We start from the raw sequence: 19711 nt of genomic DNA on the forward strand, positions 1-19711 counted from the left end.
GATTCAACTTATTCAAATAAAATAATAGTATGAAATGGATAGGCAAAAATATGGAACAACTTTTTTTTCCTCTGTGAACAGTAGAACTGTACTGCCCTACACGTTTTTCAGAAAGCTTACAAAAATTATTAATTAAAAATAATGAAAAAATAAATTAACTAGTGTTGGGTATTAATTTAATTAATTAGAGTCAATGTTCGACCTAGAAATTTAAATTAGTTTGAATTAATTCAAATAAATTGTAAATATTTTACTAAATGATATGAAAATTATAGAAGGTGGTGAGAAAATATAAGGATTGTGGTGTGAATAGGGGTAATTTCAGTCTTTTTAAGTTTAGATTTTAATATCTGGTCCTTCTAAATAATTAAGGTTTCGAAGATCTTTTCTAATAAATATCATTTTCATCTGGTCTCTCTCTCTAATTTTTCCTTAAAAGAATGTACATGCTATAAAAAAAAAAATTTCCTAGAAACAGGGATGGTAATACATTGTAGGTTGCAAGTTAAGATTACTTGGTGCGGGTTAAAAAGATACTCGAACCCATCAACTCATCATATATATTTACTTTTGTAAAAAATTATTTATAATAAATCTTTTTTTTTAAATTCTTGATTGAAACTTAAAAGTAACAAGTAGAGGATATAAACATATCTTTAATTTTTTTTAAATAATCCATGACAGGATATTCTCAGCTCTATTTTCAAATACGATTCTAAAATATAAAATGTGTACTGTATATCCAATTTTGTGTAAAGAACCAATGGCGTTTTAGTTTCATACTCCTGTCTTTTTCCGTAAGATACAAATTATTATATTATTTAAATTAAACGAGTCGGCCAAAATTTTAAGATAATAAATATGTAACAATGCCATCTATTTTTTTCTTTTTTAAAAAAACACCATTTCTAGAGAGTGAAAGTGGCGGGATTAATGCAGTGACGGTGAGACTGACCGCAATCATGGGAATAAAAAATTGAAAATGATACTATTTCAGACAAATCATTAATGTCTCCTACAAATAAATAAAAACAGGTGATTCCAAAAAAAATCTTATATATATGATAATTATTTTGTATCACTCTCTAATAAATATGAGATATTGTTTAATTTTTTGAAGAAAATGATAATTAGTGACACTATTAACGGGATGAGAAATTGTGAAAGTGATTTTTATTCCAGAAAAGAATACAAAAGTTAACGAGTTATCAGATTTTATTTAAAAAATAATTTCACCAGATATGATAAATTTTAATAAATCTATTTTAAAATATTTTATGTTGATAAAATCTTTCCTTCCATCCCAAATATAAGACCTCATTAGAGTGTTTATTTTAATTTTAAATATAAGATATCAATTTATTTTTTTTCTGACTCATTCCTATTGATTGCATACATGAAATGAGATTTTCATTAGTGAATGATAATTAGAATAATGTTTTAAATAAAACAATATAGAATTATTATAAATATTTAATTTAATTAATATTTTAATATTCACATATTAATTATTTAAAGCGTATATTTAAAATGGGAAATAATGATGAACAAAATTTTAGCTACAAGATATCATGTCACACAACCCGCGGGCGCTAGGACGGAGGAAACTGAAAAATGAAATTTTGGGCCTGGACTTGGGCTGATATAACAAGAAGAAGTCCACTTTTTTCTGTATTGTTGTGAGAATGCATCTCATAAAAAATGTGATTTTAAATTGATAGAGGGGACATTTGAGTAAAAATCAACCCATAATTTTAAAAATAATTTTATGGTATATGAAATAAGTATGAAAAATTTTTTTATCTTAATTTATATGAAAACAATTTTTTAAGTGCTGTTACTTGATACCAAACATCTTCACAATCAACTATGTACATAAATAATAAGTTTTTCAGTTTAACTTGCTCCTTCAAATTATTTATTTGATTATTAAATGGTAGCTAAATAAAAGGTATAACAGTTGTTTTCTGAAGTAAAGGTTAAAGCCAAAGGCCTTAGCTCCTTCAGTTTTTAATTTTGTTAATATATTCGTTATAGTTCTAAATATAAGTCATTTTTAACTTTTGGGTTAAAATATTATTTTTAATTCCTGAAATTTAATTTGATTTTGATTTTGATTCTTAAAATTTAAAATCAATGATTTTGATTATTGAAACCATGTTTTAGGGATCAAAAACACCATTGTAGAGACCAATTAAAAATTTAGATACACCACAATAATGCCAAACTTCATGACTAAAAATAATATTAACTCGTAACTTTTTTTCCAAAAAAATATTATCCTTTAACTATTTTACTCAAGTTAATCATCAAAATGACATAAAGCAAAACTAAAATAAAAATGAGGTTACTATAATATATTATGAGCAAGGAAAAATAAAACAAATACAAGTATTCATATAATATATGATTATGAATTCAGGCAAAAAAAAAAAAGATATGAATATGAACTATCCAAGCATAATACTACTATTAAAATAAAACAAAATAGATATATAGTACACCGTCTAGTAGTTTTAACAGCTAATCAGGTCTTGACAGTTGAAACCTAATCCTAATACATTAAAGTTCTCACACACAAACAGATTTTTTTTTTGTTTTTAAAAAAAAAGGAACTTTGATTTGGGAATTTGTTAGGTAAATTGGTAAATAAAGACTTCCTAATATGTGAAATTACGATTTGGACCTTTAATTTGAAAAATGATAAATAAAGACCCGATTTCATATTGTAAATGTGAAATTTTGATGAAATGTGTTAAACGAAAATCTAGACAATACAAATATACCATTCAGGTCTACATCTGTATTAGTCTTTCTCAGTACCCCGTTCACAATACCGGCCAATCTGGAGGTTTCAAGAATAACCTGCATGATCCAATAGCGCCTTGAGTAAAAACATACATAGCTTAATGCAAATCTAAAAACATACATGGCTCGATATCATATTAAAATTTATAACATTTCCAAATATGCACAAATTAATGTGGATTACTATGAAAAATTAGCCATATTATTCATAATTATGATTTATGAACAAAGGGTGCAATTTGTTATAGTTTATATTGTGTGTGTATTACAACAGTCATTCCTCAAAATCATTTTGGTTACACATGGGTATTCTTTAACGGAGGTAATCCCCATTACAAATTTGGCAATTTCACCCAAAAAAAATTATTTATATTTTTTTAATTTTATTAACATTACATGAGTTTTTTTTATTTTGCAAACTTACATAAATTTCTTCCAAAATAAAAATAAATTGTACAAACCTTTCTTTAATCTGTTTCAAATTGCGTAAAGTTTAGTTTCCTTTGATTTTTTAGGCTCATATAACATTTCTTTAACATACATGGTAAATTCTAAAAGAATATCTTTGTGTCGATTTTAAAGAAAAAAAACTCTAATTTTCTCATATTTGAGCAATGTTCGTAACATTTCTCACAATAAATGACTACATATGTTGTCAAATTTATGAAAAATTCTGTTTAATTGAGTTAAATTTAGATATTTTTATTATTTTTTATTTAGTACTTATAAATAATTACAATTTTTATGATCCTTTTTAATAAATATTATTTTTTGTAAGTCTTTCTTTTAAATTTTCCCTACCTCATATAGTTTTTTTAATTTCTTCTAGGATTTTAAATCTCAACTGTTTTAAACATGATTTAATGATGAAGTGCAGGTAAGAAATTTGAAGACGTTCTTCACTGATTGGTATGTTTGTTGGCCCAACGAAAAAAATTTTGATATGTCCATTTTGATTTTAAATATAAAATTTTAATATAATTTTCTTCCTAAATTTATAAATCTTTTAAAATTATCTTTACTAATTAAATGAGGCATTTTAGAATAAGCAACACATTTCTTTTTATCTCGTGGAAAACAAAAAAACACTTCTTTTTCCCCCTCTCTCTCCTCTCTTTTAACAATACCATTTTTTTTTAAAATGATGAGGTTAACTACTAACAGCAGTCAGATATAACGAGGAAAAAAAGTTTAAATCCCCATTAAAATAGATACATATATTTAACTTCTGATAATATTTTAAATAGAATCAGCTCGTGCCCATAAAAAAGAATAGTGAATTCGTGGTTAAAGAACCTTTTTTCGGGGCAAAAAAGATGGGCTTAGCCCAATTGCATTACGCCCAAGATAGCTGGGGATCAACTCCCACACATTCTCATGCAACCGGAAAGCAGCAAATCCCGTTAATGACACGGATAAGCATTTAAAATAGCACAACAGGAAAGTCCTTCCTCAGTAAGAGTATCTTTTTCTTGTCTTGGAATATATTACCTTCTGTCCTTAATATAAGACTCTATTTGACTTCTATTTAGGTCCTAAATATAAAATCCCAATTCATTTTGTCTCTCATATTACTTAATTTTTTCCAAGATAGTCCTTCTAATAATTATAGTTATAGTCAATACATTTGATTAGTAAGGATATTTTAGAAAAGACAACACTTGTTTAGGACAAATAACTAACTCAACTTGCTTTCTTAATCTCCTCAAATTAGTCAACTGGCTTTTATAATTAGGACCGGTAGTAATAAGAAGCTCCCAATTGAACCCCAAAAAGTGTCAAATCTGCAAGGAAATCAGACTGCTATTAAGTGAAGCTTCCTTTTTGAGCAGCATATCAACGAGTGCATTAGAATCTGACTCAACAATGACTTCGCCAAAATCCCAAGCCACACGTTCAAGAAACTTGCTTTGTCAGGATTCACACAGCCTTCTTTATTTCCTCGGATAATAACTTGACATCCTCATCCTCTTGATAGTACATCACATCAAGAAATCCGTAACCATAGCGTTCGAATAACTGATGGACTGACCTTGCCTCGAAGGATGATGACTCTCGGATTATTGAGGAATTCTTGTTTTTTATGACTGAACTTCTCCAGTGGGGAAAAGTTCTCTGGATGTGGTGGAAGTTGGACCCTGCCTGAGAATCTCCTCATTAAGAATTGATATCCTGACTTGTTTCTTCTGATATACAAAACACAGCAAGCAGCTGTTTTAATTGCTTGCTTATTTTTTTTTTTTTTAAGAGTTTTCTGTTTTATTTATTTTTTCTTCGAATCTTCTCTGGTTTTCTTCAATTTTATCCGTTTTCTCTACTTGTGCCCTAGAAGTTTCTTCCTTACTTTCTTGTGCTCTTTTTCCTTTCCATTCTTTGTCTCCATTCTAGAAATTCTTGTTCTTGTTGTTTGTCTTTCTTTTGGACAGTAGGGTGTAACCTCTCTCTCTCTCTCTCAGAAACTCAGAAAATAGCAGCTGGAGACTGGAATAATCGGACAAAGATTTCTCTTCTTGGATAAGCACACAAACAATTTCACAGAAAACAGAGGTACATGAGATGGGCAGTGCTCTGTTTTTGGCCCCCGGAGCTACACTGACTAACCCTTTTTATAGGCTCGATTAAGAGCTAACCATGGTTTTATAGCTCAACCACAATTATCACAAAAGTAACTCTAGTCAATTCTTATCTCTAAATTACCGCCCCAATTCATTTAACTATTCCTAACATTTGAATATAAAATTTTAATTTAGTTTATTTTTTATATTTACTTTTTTTTTAAGTAATTATTATTATAATGGTTGTACATGTTAAAATATTCTATCAAATAGTAGTTTTAGTTAAAACATAAAATTAGTAAGGATATTAAAAAAATAGTAGTTTTAATTAAAACAGATTTTTTTTTTGTTTAAAAAAAAAAAGAAACTTTGATTTGGGAATTTGTTAGGTGAACTGATAAATAAAGACTTCTTAATATGTAAAATTACAATTTGGACCTTTAATTTAAAAAATGGTAAATAAAGACCCGATTCTATATTGTAAATACTCCTCCGGTCCTTATTATAACACCCAATTTGACTTTTTATTTGGTCCTAATTATAAAACCCAATCCATTTTCTCTTTTATATTTATGCATTTTTTCCAAGATAATCCTTTTAATAATGATAGTTTTAGCCAATATACTTAATTAGTAAGGATATTTTAGGAATAACAACACTTATTTATTATAAATAACCAATTTAACTTACTTCCTTAATCTCATCAAATAAGTCAATTGGGTCTTATAATTAGGACCGGAGGAGTATAAAATTTTGGTGAACGTCTTAAACGAAGATCTAGACAATACAAATATACCATTCAGTTCTACATCTGTATTAGTCTTTCTCAGTACCCCGTTCACAATGCTGGCCAATCTGGAGGTTTCAAGAATAACCTGCATGATCCAATAGCGCCTTGAGTAAAAACATACATAGCTTAATGCAAATCTAAAAACATACATAGCTCGATATCATATTAAAATCTATAACATTTCCAAATATGCACAAATTAATGTGGATTACTATGAAAAATTAGCCATATTATTCATAATTATGATTTATGAACAAAGGGTGCAATTTGTTATAGTTTATATTGTGTGTGTATTACAACAGTCATTCCTCAAAATCATTTTGGTTACACATGGGTATTCTTTAACGGAGGTAATCCCCATTACAAATTTGGCAATTTCACCCAAAAAAAAAAATTATTTATATTTACTAACAGCAGTCAGATATAAGAAGGAAAAAAAAGTTTAAATCCCCATTAAAATAGATACGTTAAATAATAATATTCTAACTAGAATCATCTCGTGCCCATCAAAAAGAATAGTGAATTCGTGATTAAAGAACCTTTTTTCGGGGCAAGAAAGATGGGCTTAGCCCAATTGCATTACGCCCAAGATAGCTGGGGATCAATTCCCATACATTCTCATACAACCAGAATGCAGCAAATTCCGTTAATGACACGGATAAGCATTTGAAAAATAGCACAAGAGAGAAGTCCTTTCTCAGTAAGAGTATTTTTTTCTTGTCTTGGAATATAACTAATAAGAAGCTCCCAACTGAACTCCATGAAGTGTGAAATCTGCAAGGAAATCAGACTGCTGTTAAGTGAAGCTTCCTTTTTGAGCAGCATATCAACGAGTGCCTCAGAATCTGACTCAAGAATGACTTCGCCAAAATCCCAAGCCACACGTCCAAGAAACTTGCTTTGTCAGGATTCACACAGCCTTCTTTATTTCCTCGGATAATAACTTGACATCCTCATCCTCTTGATAGTACATCAGACCAAGAAATCCGTAACCATAGTGTTCGAATAACGGATGGACTGACCTTGCCTCGAAGGATGATGACTCTCGGATTATTGAGGAATTCTTGTTTTTTATGACTGAACTTCTCCAGTGGGGAAAAGTTCTCTGGATGTGGTGGAAGTTGGACCCTGTCTGAGAAGCTAAGGCTAACCTCAACTACTTTCTTGCACAAAATTCTCGCTTAACAACTGAGTTGTCAAGTCTTTAATCTCGGATATGTTCTTGCTCTGAGAGGATTCTTCTCTGGAGACTTTATTGGTTTTAATTGGAGGTTGAGAACACTCCTTTACGGGAGTTTTTCCCTCTTCTGTATTGGAGGACTGACAATCCCCTCCTCCAATGAGAGGGTTGAGAATCTCCTCATTAATAATTGATATCCTGACTGTTTCTTCTGATATACAAAACACAGCAAGCAGCTGTTTTGATTGCTTGCTTTTCTTTCTTTTTTTTTAAAGAGTTTTCTGTTTTATTTATTTTTTCTTCTAATCTTCTCTGGTTTTCTTCAATTTTATCCGTTTTCTCTTCTTGTGCCCTAGAAGTTTCTTCCTTACTTTCTTGTGCTCTTTTTTCTTCCATTCTAGAAATTCTTGTTCTTGTTGTTGTCTTTCTTTTGGACAGTAGGGTGTAACCCCTCTCTCTCTCTCTCTCTCTCTCACAGAAACGCAGAAAATAGCAGCTAGAGACTGGAATAATCGGACAAAGATTTCTTGGGTAAGCACACAAACAATTTCACAGAAAACAGAGGTACATGAGACGGGCACTGCTCTGTTTTTGGCCCCCGGAGCTACACTGACTAACCCCTTTTATAGGCTCGATTAAGAGTTAACCATGGTTTTATAACTCAACCATAATTATTACAAAAGTAACTCTAGTCAATTCTTATCTCTAAATTACCGCCCCAATTCATTTGACTTTTTTCTCTTGTTTAACATTTAAATATAAAATTTTAATTTACTTTATTTTTTATATTTACTTATTTTTTTTAAGTAATTATTATTACAATGGTTGTACATGTTAAAATATTCTATCAAATAGTAGTTTTAGTTAAAACATAAAATTAGTAAGGATATTAAAACAATACTTATTTATTACAAATAACCAAATTAGTAAACTTTTTTGATCTACTTAAATTAGTTAATTAATTCTTATATTAAGAACTAGAGGTAATATTTTGATTAGATTAAGGGAGTGTTTAGGTAGAAATTAAACTATAATTTTAAGAGTGTTTTTACAATATATGAAATAAATATGTGAAAGAATATGCCTCATTTTATGAAAAAATGCTTTTTAAAAACTATTCTACTTGTTACCAAACACCTCTAAAAAAAATTAGTTAAATTAGATAATAACAAGAAATGTAATCTTTTTTTTTTTCAAAATATCCTTTAGTTATTTCTTATCTCTAATGCCTTTCCTCACGTGGCCCCTACAACATGTATGAATTGTTTTTAATAATGCATATATGAATTCAAATCTTACTTTCACTAATTTTTATTTTCTTTTGCCCTCACTTTGACTATTTTTTGTTAAATTTTAAGTTACATGTATAATCCGTCAACATGATGGCTTAGCTAGGTACATATCATTCAAAAGGCGCAATTTAATTTATTTTAACTGATTTTATGCTGTAATAAATAAACATGAGAGAGGAATTCTGTCTTATATTTTGATCTCGGAAGTATACATGATTGCTGCAAGTATGAGGACTTTTTTTTCAGTAATTTATAAGTACTTTTATATTATGAATTTTTTTTAGAAATATAGAACCAACCCATCAAATTTTATTATGATATAATATACCTATTTCATTATTAAATCATGAAGTAGTAAAAAGGCCAAAAAAAAAACCTATATATGAAATTATTATGGTAACAGTTGAGTTACAGGCATTAATAATAATAGCATGTTAATTAATTTATTTTATTTGATAATTTGTACAGCGATGTAGTGAGTTGATTAGTTTGTGTCTCCTTTTTAAAAGACTTGTTCAATTAAAAAACTTGTTAAGAGGGGATAAAAACTTGTTCATCACCCTTGTATAAGGGATTATTAGTGTTAACCCAAATGGGTTATAATGATTGTATGAGCATATGCTCTATCATGAATAATACATTTGATTTTCATTTTTTCTTCTTCTTATTTGTCTCAAATCCCTAAAGTTAACAAAACTAATTAATGGTAGATGCTACTTTCGGATTTTATCTTACAACTAATTAATTAGGATGAAGGTGATTGAGAATTTGTTAAAGATATTGTGATGATATCCAAAAGAGGGAGACAATCATGTGGCCTCAAGTGACATTTTCAAAAGACAGATTTGATTACATATTAATCCACATTCCATGATCATCAAAAGATGAACAATTGAAGTTTGAAAAGAAAAGATGAACAAACAAATTAATTAAGCCACATCATCTTGTTAATTGACGAGTTAATCAGTTAGGATATAACTTAATTAAAAATCATTCTTTAGGTTTTCGTAAGCCTAGAGTTGTAAGTTCAGATTCACTGTAAAGAGTTTGCTGAGTGTCTGAGTTATGGTTAAAAAAAAAAAAGTAAATAAAGTATCAAACAGTAAGAAATTGAAATTGTATTTGAAACTATGCATCCACAAGATATTATATATCAGTTCTGAATATGTAATTAATTAAAAGTTTGTCTCATACGTGTGATTAATATTAAATTTCTTAATACACATTCATTTGTTATTCGGTATTATCAAATCAGAAACAAGTATTATCTGGCTTATCAGAGGTGGCACTCTGCTTGATTTTATTCTTATCATTCACAAGTTCAAATCACCAATCTTATTTAAAGAGAGTCAAGTTCTTTTCATTCAACCCAATAATTACTATCTAATTATACTTTATATGGTCTAAAATTTTTTTTCAAATTTCGTGATAATATAATAAAGATGAGCATGAGTAGGAATTTAATATATAGAATAGATGCCATAAAAAATATACACGGATGAGTAGTGATGGAGATAATAGCAGACTGGTTGGAATAGTTTGGGAAAAAGAAGAACAAGATCGCTTATTTTGAGGGCACATCACTTGAGGAAGGGAATCCATAATTTTATATTAATCCACTTATTAATTATTAATTGGAACATATTATATTCTAAATCTAATTGTTCAATAATAGTAGTAGTTAAGATGGGGCTGTGCTGAAGAAAGAAATACAGGAACAAAATTGCTGGGAGAACATAAAGTGGCAAAAGAAAGAAGGAAGGAAAGAAGGTAAACGGCGCAGCCCCTGATTTTAAGAGTCGTGAGGCCTTGAAAGACTCCCACACCGGAATCTATGCAACTTTTTGGTTCTATATCATTTGCATTACAATTTAATGGTCGAGCTTTAATTAGGCTTAATCCGCTTTTAAGACTTATGACTTATGATTAGATTATCAAACATTTTAAGAGGAAAACCACAAATTAGATTTTATATTTCAGATTACATAATAAGATTGTGATTTATGATTATTTCATTTGTGTAATTGTCTGTGCTTTGCAAGGAAGCATGCAGGTGATCCAACTAATAACATAGACCCGTGTCAGTTTTAACTATTGTAAAAATATTAAATAACAAAACAATATATAAATAAATTTCGGTTGTTAAAAATTACAGCTCTATACTTCTATCAAAATATTTTATAAGAAAAAATAAGAAGAAGGACCAATAGAAAATAATATTTATTGTTGAGATCACAGAAATTATAATTATTTAGAATGACCAAATGCCAAAATGTAAATTCAAAAATATTAAAAATTGCCCCAACACAACCTCCAAAATTAACTCCCACCTTCATAATTTTTTTGAAAAAAATAAAACTAGAACTAAAATTAAAAAAACACCCATCGTTGCTACGACTGTATAAACCCAAGTCATTGATATTTTTCCACTCAAATTGGTATTCACATCATCAGGATATCATTTAGTTATTAATACCAGTGTCTATCCATTTATTCATTTATAATTAAGTCTTTTTACCTTATTTATATTATTAACACTAATATTAATTAAGTTCTCTTCAGTAAAAAAAATGAAACTCATTTCATATTTTATAAGAAATACTTAAGTAAACTCAACTGATAAAAATAAAATGTTACATAAATAGTGTTAAAATTTGAAGCATCCTAATATCTCAATATAGATTGACATGATCTCGATATCATATTAAAATTTATAACATTTCAAATTATGTACAAATTAACGTGGATTACTTCGAAAAATTAGCCATATTGTTTATAATTTATAATTTATAACTTATAATTTATGACCAAAGGGTGCAATTTGTTATATTTTATACTGTGTGTGTGTTATAAGAGTCATTTCCCAAAATCATTTTGGTTACACACAAATATTCTTTAACGGATGTAATCCCAATCACAAGTTTGGCAATTTCGCAAAAAATAAATATAGATTATTTATATTTTTTTAATTTTGTTAACATTACATGAGTTTCTTATTTTGCAAACTTCCATAAATTTCTTCTAAAATAAAACGAACTTTCTTTAATCTGTTTCAAATTGCGTAAATTTTAATTTCCTTTATATAACATTTCTTTGACATATATGGTAAATTATAAAAGAATATCAAGTTTTAATAAATTACATAATTTTATTTTCTATCAAGGTTTGGATCTATGTTTTTAAAAAAAAAAACTCTAATTTTGTCATAGTTGAGCAATGTTCGTAACATTTTTTACAATAAATATTTACAAATGTAGTAAAATTTGAGAAAAATTTTGTTCAATTGAGTGAAATTTAGATATTTTAATTAATTTTTTATTTAGTACTTCTAAATAATTATAGTTTTTATAATCCTTTTTAATAAATATTATTTTTTAGATTTTCCTTACATTATATAGTCTTTTTAATTTCTAATAGGATTTTAAATTTCAATCGTTTAAACATGATTTAATGATAAAGCGGAAGGTAATAAATGTGAAGGCATTCTTTTCACTAACTGGTATGTTTTTTGGCGGCAAACAAAAAAAAGGAATGCTTATTTTGATTTTAAATATAAAATTTTAACATAATTTGCTTCCTAAATTTATAAATTTTCTTAAATTATCTTTACTGATTATACATATTAGATGAACTTATGTCAACATGAGCAGTTTCTAATGTGAATAATTAAATGAGGCATCTTAGAATAGAGAAATTTAGTCAAGAGTCCTTATTTAAAAACTTAATTAGCTAAAATCAACTAAATTTAAATGAGTAAGTGTAATTATAATATTTGAATGTAACTTTTTTCCCTTTACGGAACATATCATTAATGATTTATAGTAGTCATTAATACGGACATTATTTCCACACAAGAAAAAATATATTACATCCACCGGAAGAAAAATTACACAAAACAAAAGAAAAGTTATACTCACCAAACATAATTACATGTGCTCAAGTTTAGAACTTTTAATCAAAAGTTTTCAAAGAGACATTTTTCACCGAATTTTCTTTTAGAATAAGCACCACAATTCTTTTTACCCTTTTTTTGGCCCATAACACCCTTCCTTCAAATGATGAGGTTAATTAACGCAACGGATTAGTGATATTTAAATTCTCATTAACAAAAATACCTATATTTAGTGCCTTAACTCTTTTAGGTTTTTGGTAAAAAGGATGGGCTCAGCCCAATTGATCAATTCCCATACAATCAAAAAGCAACAAATAAATGACACTCAGAAGGAGCATCCAAAATAAAAGAAAAGGAAGGCAAGACTATTTTTCTTGTCTTGGGATATAATTAATAAGAAGCTCTCAATTGAACTACACAAAGTGTCTAATCTGCAAGGAAATTAGACTGCCATTAAGTGAAGCTTCCTTTTTGAGCAGCATATCAACAAGTGCCTTAGAATCTGACTTGAGAATGACTTTTTTGAAGCCAGAATCCCAAGCCACACGCTAAAGAACTTGATGAAACTTGCTTTGTCAGGATTCGCACCTTCTTTAGCTGTCCTGCAGCCTTCTTTATTTCCTCGGATAATAACTTGACATCCTCATCCTCTTGATTAGCATATCACATCAAGAAATCCGTAATCATCCTGCTTCAGGAGGTGATGCCCAGGCCCCGTATAATGCTCTAACTCGACTTGTTTCTCCACTTGCAACCAGCTGTTCTAATTGCTTGCTTATTTTTTCTAGAGAGTTTTCTGTTTTATTTATTTTTTCTTCTAATCTTCTCTGGTTTTCGGCTATTTGTTCCAGATTTTCACCTAGCATTTGGGCTCCTTCAATTTTATCCGTTTTCTCTTCTGTGGAAGTTTCTTCCTTACTTTCTTCTCTTTTTCCTTCCATTCTTTGTCTCCATTCTAGAAATTCTTGCTCTTGTTTTTGTCTTTCTTTGTCCTTTTTCGACTCTAAGAATTCTTGATATAATTTCTCTTCTAGTGTTGGTTGAATGATGTTTCTTCTGTATTTTGGAATAGCTGGTATTCCAAATCTTTTACTTGGCTTCGGTTCATCATATTCTTCTCGGATTAATTTCCCTTCTACAGGTATTTGTTCACTAATCCTTTTCATTTCTTCACTTAATCGGTTTACTTTTTCGTCTAATAGAGAAATCATTAACACAAGCATTGAATTTTCCATATTTTCACAATAGAGAAATCAGATATCCAACCAGCCAGACTCGCAATTGCAACACTATATGTCAGTTCTAACACAGCAGAGGGTTACCTTACTCGGGCCCAACACGCATCCTTTCCTATGATCTCTGCCTTCAAACCTCGGTCTCTAGGACTTGCGTCTTTTGCGATCATGGCTTGGATTAATGCTGGACAGTAGGGTATAACTTCTCTCTCTCAGAAACTCAGAAAATAGCAGCTACACTGACTATATGGATTAATCGGATAAAGATTTCTCTTGTTGGATAATCACACAAACATTTTCACAAACAACAGGGGTACATGAACAAGCAGTGCTCTCTTTGTGCTCCCAGAGCTACACTGACTAACCGTTATATAGGCTCGACTAAGCAGAGTTAACCATGGTTTTATAACTCAACCATAGTTATTACAAAAGTAACTCTGGTCAATTCTTATCTTTAAAGTACTGCCCAATCTATTTAACTATTACCTCCTCTTTTTATGTAAACAGTTTAACATTTAATTTGATTTTAAATATAAATTTTTAATTTATTTTATTTTTTATATTTTTTTAAGTAGTCATTATAATAATTACGTATATTAAAGATTTTATCAGATAGTAGTTTTAGTTAAAAACACAAAATTAATAAGGGCATTAAAAACACTTATTTATTATAAATAACTAAATTAATAAAAAAATTTCATATACTAAAATTAGTAAATAAGTTCTTATATTGAGGATTAAATGTAATATTTTATTTAGATTAAAAAAATTATTGAAATTAGATAATAATAAGAAATATGATATTTTTTTTTCCAAAATATCCTTTAGTTATTTCTTATCTCTAATGCCTTTCCTCACACGGCTCCTACAACATAATCTAATATATTTTAAAAAAACAAAATGATGAAATTATTCTAAAGCTCTCTAGTTCAAATTTACATAATTTCATCTCAAAATAAATTAAAAAGAAAAGAAGCAAAAATAAATTGGTTTTAGACTATTTGAATCAATCCAGACAGTCTGATAGATCAAGGGAATTTTTAGATAAAATCCAAACCATGATTTTAAAAGTACTTTTACGGTATATAAAATAAATATATGGAAGAATCTGTCTCGTTTTAAATAAACATCTTGCCAAACACCCTCCAAGTATAATTCAATCCAACGTTGAGTTCATGTTGGACCAGATCAGGCTGTCTTTTACCGCTGGTATGGTCCAAGCTATGTTTGCATGAGAATATTTTTTTAAAAAATATTTTAAATTCTTTTATTAAAATTGATGTGTGTGGGAAATTTTTTATTTTTATTTTGTGCCAATGGGATGTATGTGTGGAATTAACAAGTAGTAATGATTACTCACTTCACAAAATATATACATCATAAAATTATTACTATTATATTTAATTATTTTTAAAAAATTATTAATAAAAATAATTTTTAAAAATTAATATAAAAAAAAAGTCATACATTCAAGATCAATAAAGTGCATTACTTTTGACTCCTGGGCTGGCAGCTACATTATTCATCTCGACTTTTCATGCGAAAGTATTGAACTGGCATCGATTGCTTTGTCTTTCCTGCACAGCATGCTCATCTTTTTTCAGGAAGGGTGTCCATCCATGCGCTGGCTTGCATTATTTCTTTTTGAAGCTCCCGCCAACATTGTTCGTTTAAAAAAAAAAAAAAAAAAACAGAAAAAGGGGTTAGTAGGTGGTGGGTCTTTGGTCAAAGGTAACAACAGAGAACTCGGGGTAACTAAACCAAAGAACGCTGCTCTCTCGTTTTATGTATAAGATGGATAAAATTTTTTTTTTAATCTTCTTTATAAATTATTTTATTAAATTTTAATATAAATATATTATATTATCTTTTATTTATTATAATATAGATAATTATTTTTTTAAAATTATATATATCAAATAAGTATAAATCTAAAAAATTATTATATTTTAATATAGAGATAATACAGTTTAAGTTTTTTTTAGTCCATATAAAATATATTAAAAGTGTCTTATAAGTAAAACAGAAAGAATATGTCTTTATAATTTTTTTGACTGATCAGATTGGACTTAAGTTCACATATATGTACAGTAAAGGAAATTTTCTTTTTTTCCCAACTTACAATAAAAGAAATTTAATTAAAAATAATACACAATGAATCTTTTTTCCCTCTCTCTCTAGATACTCCTCCGGTCCTTATTATAAGACCCAATTTGACTTTTTATTTGGTCCTAATTATAAGACCCAATCCATTTTGTTTCTTATATTTATGCTTTTTTTCCAAGATAATCCTTTTAATAATGATAGTTTTAGCCAATATACTTAATTAGCAAAGATATTTTAGGAATGACAACACTTATTTATTATAAATAACCAACTTAACTTACTTCCTTAATCTCCTCAAATAAGTCAATTGGGTCTTATAATTAGGATCGGAGGAGTATATATATATATTTATATGAAATTTGAGAGTTCATCGATGAATTCGCAGGAGGGATTCAACTTCGAATTGGCGCTATATTCAGTAGGGCCGTAGGGCTGTTCATGGACCCATGTTTGTTATCATTATTAAAATGGCTTATAAATATATTTATATAAACCGAGACAAATTTTTTTATATACTTATATCGTATTCCGTAAATTATGATTAAAAATTATTTACTCCTCTAGTCTTATTTATAAAATATTTCTAGCATATTTCACACAGATCAAGAAAAACCTTAAAATGTATTAATTCTCCATTAAAATATGATGATTTTTTTAACTTTGCCTATATTTAATATATATACACCTTTCAAAAGAGATAACTATTTACACTATAATAAATAAAAGATAAAATAATACATTCACGTTGAAAATTTAATAAAATAACTTATAAATAGAACAAAAAACATTTTTTTTCTATCTTATAAATAGGACTAGAGAGGAGTATAAACTATTCGCCTCATGTTGTTATGTCCTAACTCATTTTATGCCAATTCTATTCCGAATAGGATGGGACAAAAGTGGGACAAGTCAAGGGGAAGCCTGGGTCCCATTACGAAATGTATATTTATATATATTTTTAAAAAATATAAATTAAACAAGTTTCAACCCATATGATGTGATAATATATTTTTGTAGTCATTTGTTTAGACTTAATTGAAATCAAAGATAATGGCTTCTACATGCAACATTCACTTTGGGAAATTTTGAAACATGAAAAACTTTAAGTAATCAAACTCCACTTATTAAAACTAAAAATATAGTTTGATTATTTTCACGAATTAAAACTCAGCCATCTATTTTTTAGATATAAGATTTTGAGAAGAAAAGAAGATAGGGGATTACGAGAGAATTTCTTTTTGTACATATATCCATTAAACGTATAAGAGTTGTTCAAAAATGTCCGCTTGTGGGATGGATTTGCTTTCAGCCAACTTGTCACATTTATTTATTTACCTTTTTTAAAAAAATTATTTTTTTCACACTTTCTGTATACAATATTGAAAAATATAATAAATTTCTTTCTTAAAATACTTGATTGAAATTTGAAAGCACCAAGGCAAATATATAAACATATCTTTAATTTTTCAAGTGAGATATGACATATTATAACATAATTACAATAATTAATAAAATAAAAAAATAAAAACAATAATAAATGCAAGTTACCTTATGGGTTGCAGGTAAAAAAACCCACTTTTGAGTGGGTTGATTTTTAGCCAACTTGAACATGTTATTTTTGTTGGGGTTAGATTAACTCTGTTTTTAAATGTCATTCTAAAAGATAAACGGCATATTGTAAAGAACTGATAGCATTTTAGTTTCATGAGTCCTAGCTTTTTTATAAAACACAAATAATTACATTATTTGAATTAAAAGAGTAGGTCAAAATTCAAATCTTAGAAAGCATACTTGTTGAGAGGGCTACTCTTTAACTGTTCCAGGCCCGAAAAAGATTAATCGCAAATCTAATATGATTTGAGGATATTCTTGTTTCACCTAAAAAAGAATCAGCCAAATTTAAACATAATAAATATGTAACAATGCCATCTATTTTTTAAAAAAACGCCATCTCTTTTTAAAGAGCGAGAGTGAGTAGAATTTTTTTTTTTGGTAAGAGCGAGAGTGAGTAGATTAATGCGGTGACAGTGAGACTGACCAATAATTTATGGGAAATAAAAATTGAAAACGATACTTAAAATTTCAGACCAACTATTAAAGTTTCCTGTAAATAAAAACAGGTCATTTCAAAACAAAGTCTTATATATATATATATATATATATGTGATAGTTATTTTTTTATCACTCTCTAGCAAATATGTTGTTTAATTTGTTTTAAGAATTTGTTTAAAGAAAACAATAATTATTGGCACAATTAACCGAGATGAGAAATTGTGAAAGTGATTTTTATTCCAGAAAAGAATACAAAAATCAACAAGTTAACGAATTTTATTCAAAAAAACAATTTCATGAGATAAGATAAATTTTAAGAAATCTATTTAAAAATATGTTATGCTAATGAAAATTTCCCCCATGTCCTATCATTAGAGTGTTTATTTTGATTCTAAATATAAGATATTAATTTATTTTTGCAAGTCATTCCTATTAATTGTATATATGAAAGGAGATTTTTACTAGGGGGATAGTGATCAAAGGGGTATATTAACAATATATTTATTGGAAATAATTAATGTCATCAAATTTTTTAAATTTACAAATTAATTATTTAACTTATATATTTATAACGCAAAGTAATAATAAATAAAATTTTACCTACTACCTATTATATTGCCCAACACGTGGGCATTAGAATGGAGAAAACCAGAGGATGAAATTTTGGGCCTGGACTTGGGCTGATATAGCAATAGAAAGAAGAACAACTCAACGTTTTTCCCCCCTTTCCTTGCATGGTTCCAAGAATGTATCTTATTTTTTTGTTAAAACATAGATATCCTCTTTTTAGAGATAATTTTATTCAAAACACTATCAGGCACTAAATGTGACTACCTCTCTTAGCGGAAATTTAATCCTTGATTCATCACGTTATGAGAGACTAGCCTCTTCTCAACATCTGTTGGTCCAAGAATGTATCTTGGTAAGAATGTGATGAAATTGATAGAATTGGTTGCAGCAAAAAAAAAAAAAAACTGATAGAATTGGGATAGGACAAAAAAGAGATGGGGATGGACGCCCATGGTCCCATCCCATCGCCGCACTCGCTCGCTCTTGCTCAACTCATTTTCAATGCTCTTCTTTTCCCCTCACTTAGGGTGTGTTTGGATGAAACCAAACCGTGGTTTGGAAAAGTGATTCTGGAGAATAGATTCTGGGAAAAATAGATTCTGTGAAGAATAGATTTTGTAAAAAAGCGATTCTGAGAAGTGAGAGTGTTTGGATAGTTGTTATCAGAAGCACTTTTTATATATACAAATTACTAAAAAAAGACATAAGTTAATATGATAATTACAGAAAAAATAGATTTTATGATATATTTTAATTTGAAGGAATAAAATTGTTAACAATATGTTTTTACCAACATAATTAATAATACATAAGATAATATAATTAATAAATAATTAATGTGTATATATATTTATAAAATATAAGATTAAATATATTTATAAAAAAATATGTTTATAAAAAAAATAACAAGATACATATCATATAGGTCCTCACACTCTCTCTTGTTTCTCCAAAAGCAAAAAAATTTTGCTTTTTCCAAAACCATAGTTTTGGTTTTTGGAGGGAGTGTTTGGGTGATTTATTCTCCAAACCATGGTTTGGGTCCCCAAACCATGGTTTGGGGTGTCACCGAAACACACTCTTAGAAATTGTCGGATTAGTGATGTATTTGAGGGAGGGAGTACGGCTGTATACGATGCAACCTTATACCCGATTTGGTATATTAGAAGAGCTATCATGCAAGTAGAAGTGAAAGTGAAGAGGAAAGTAAGATTAAAATTGTGTTTGAGAT

The sequence above is a fragment of the Neltuma alba genome, unplaced genomic scaffold, assembly GCF_004799145.2.
Source record: "Neltuma alba isolate B1F8T4 unplaced genomic scaffold, ASM479914v2 tig00011986_pilon, whole genome shotgun sequence".
NCBI classification, from domain to species: domain Eukaryota; kingdom Viridiplantae; phylum Streptophyta; class Magnoliopsida; order Fabales; family Fabaceae; genus Neltuma; species Neltuma alba.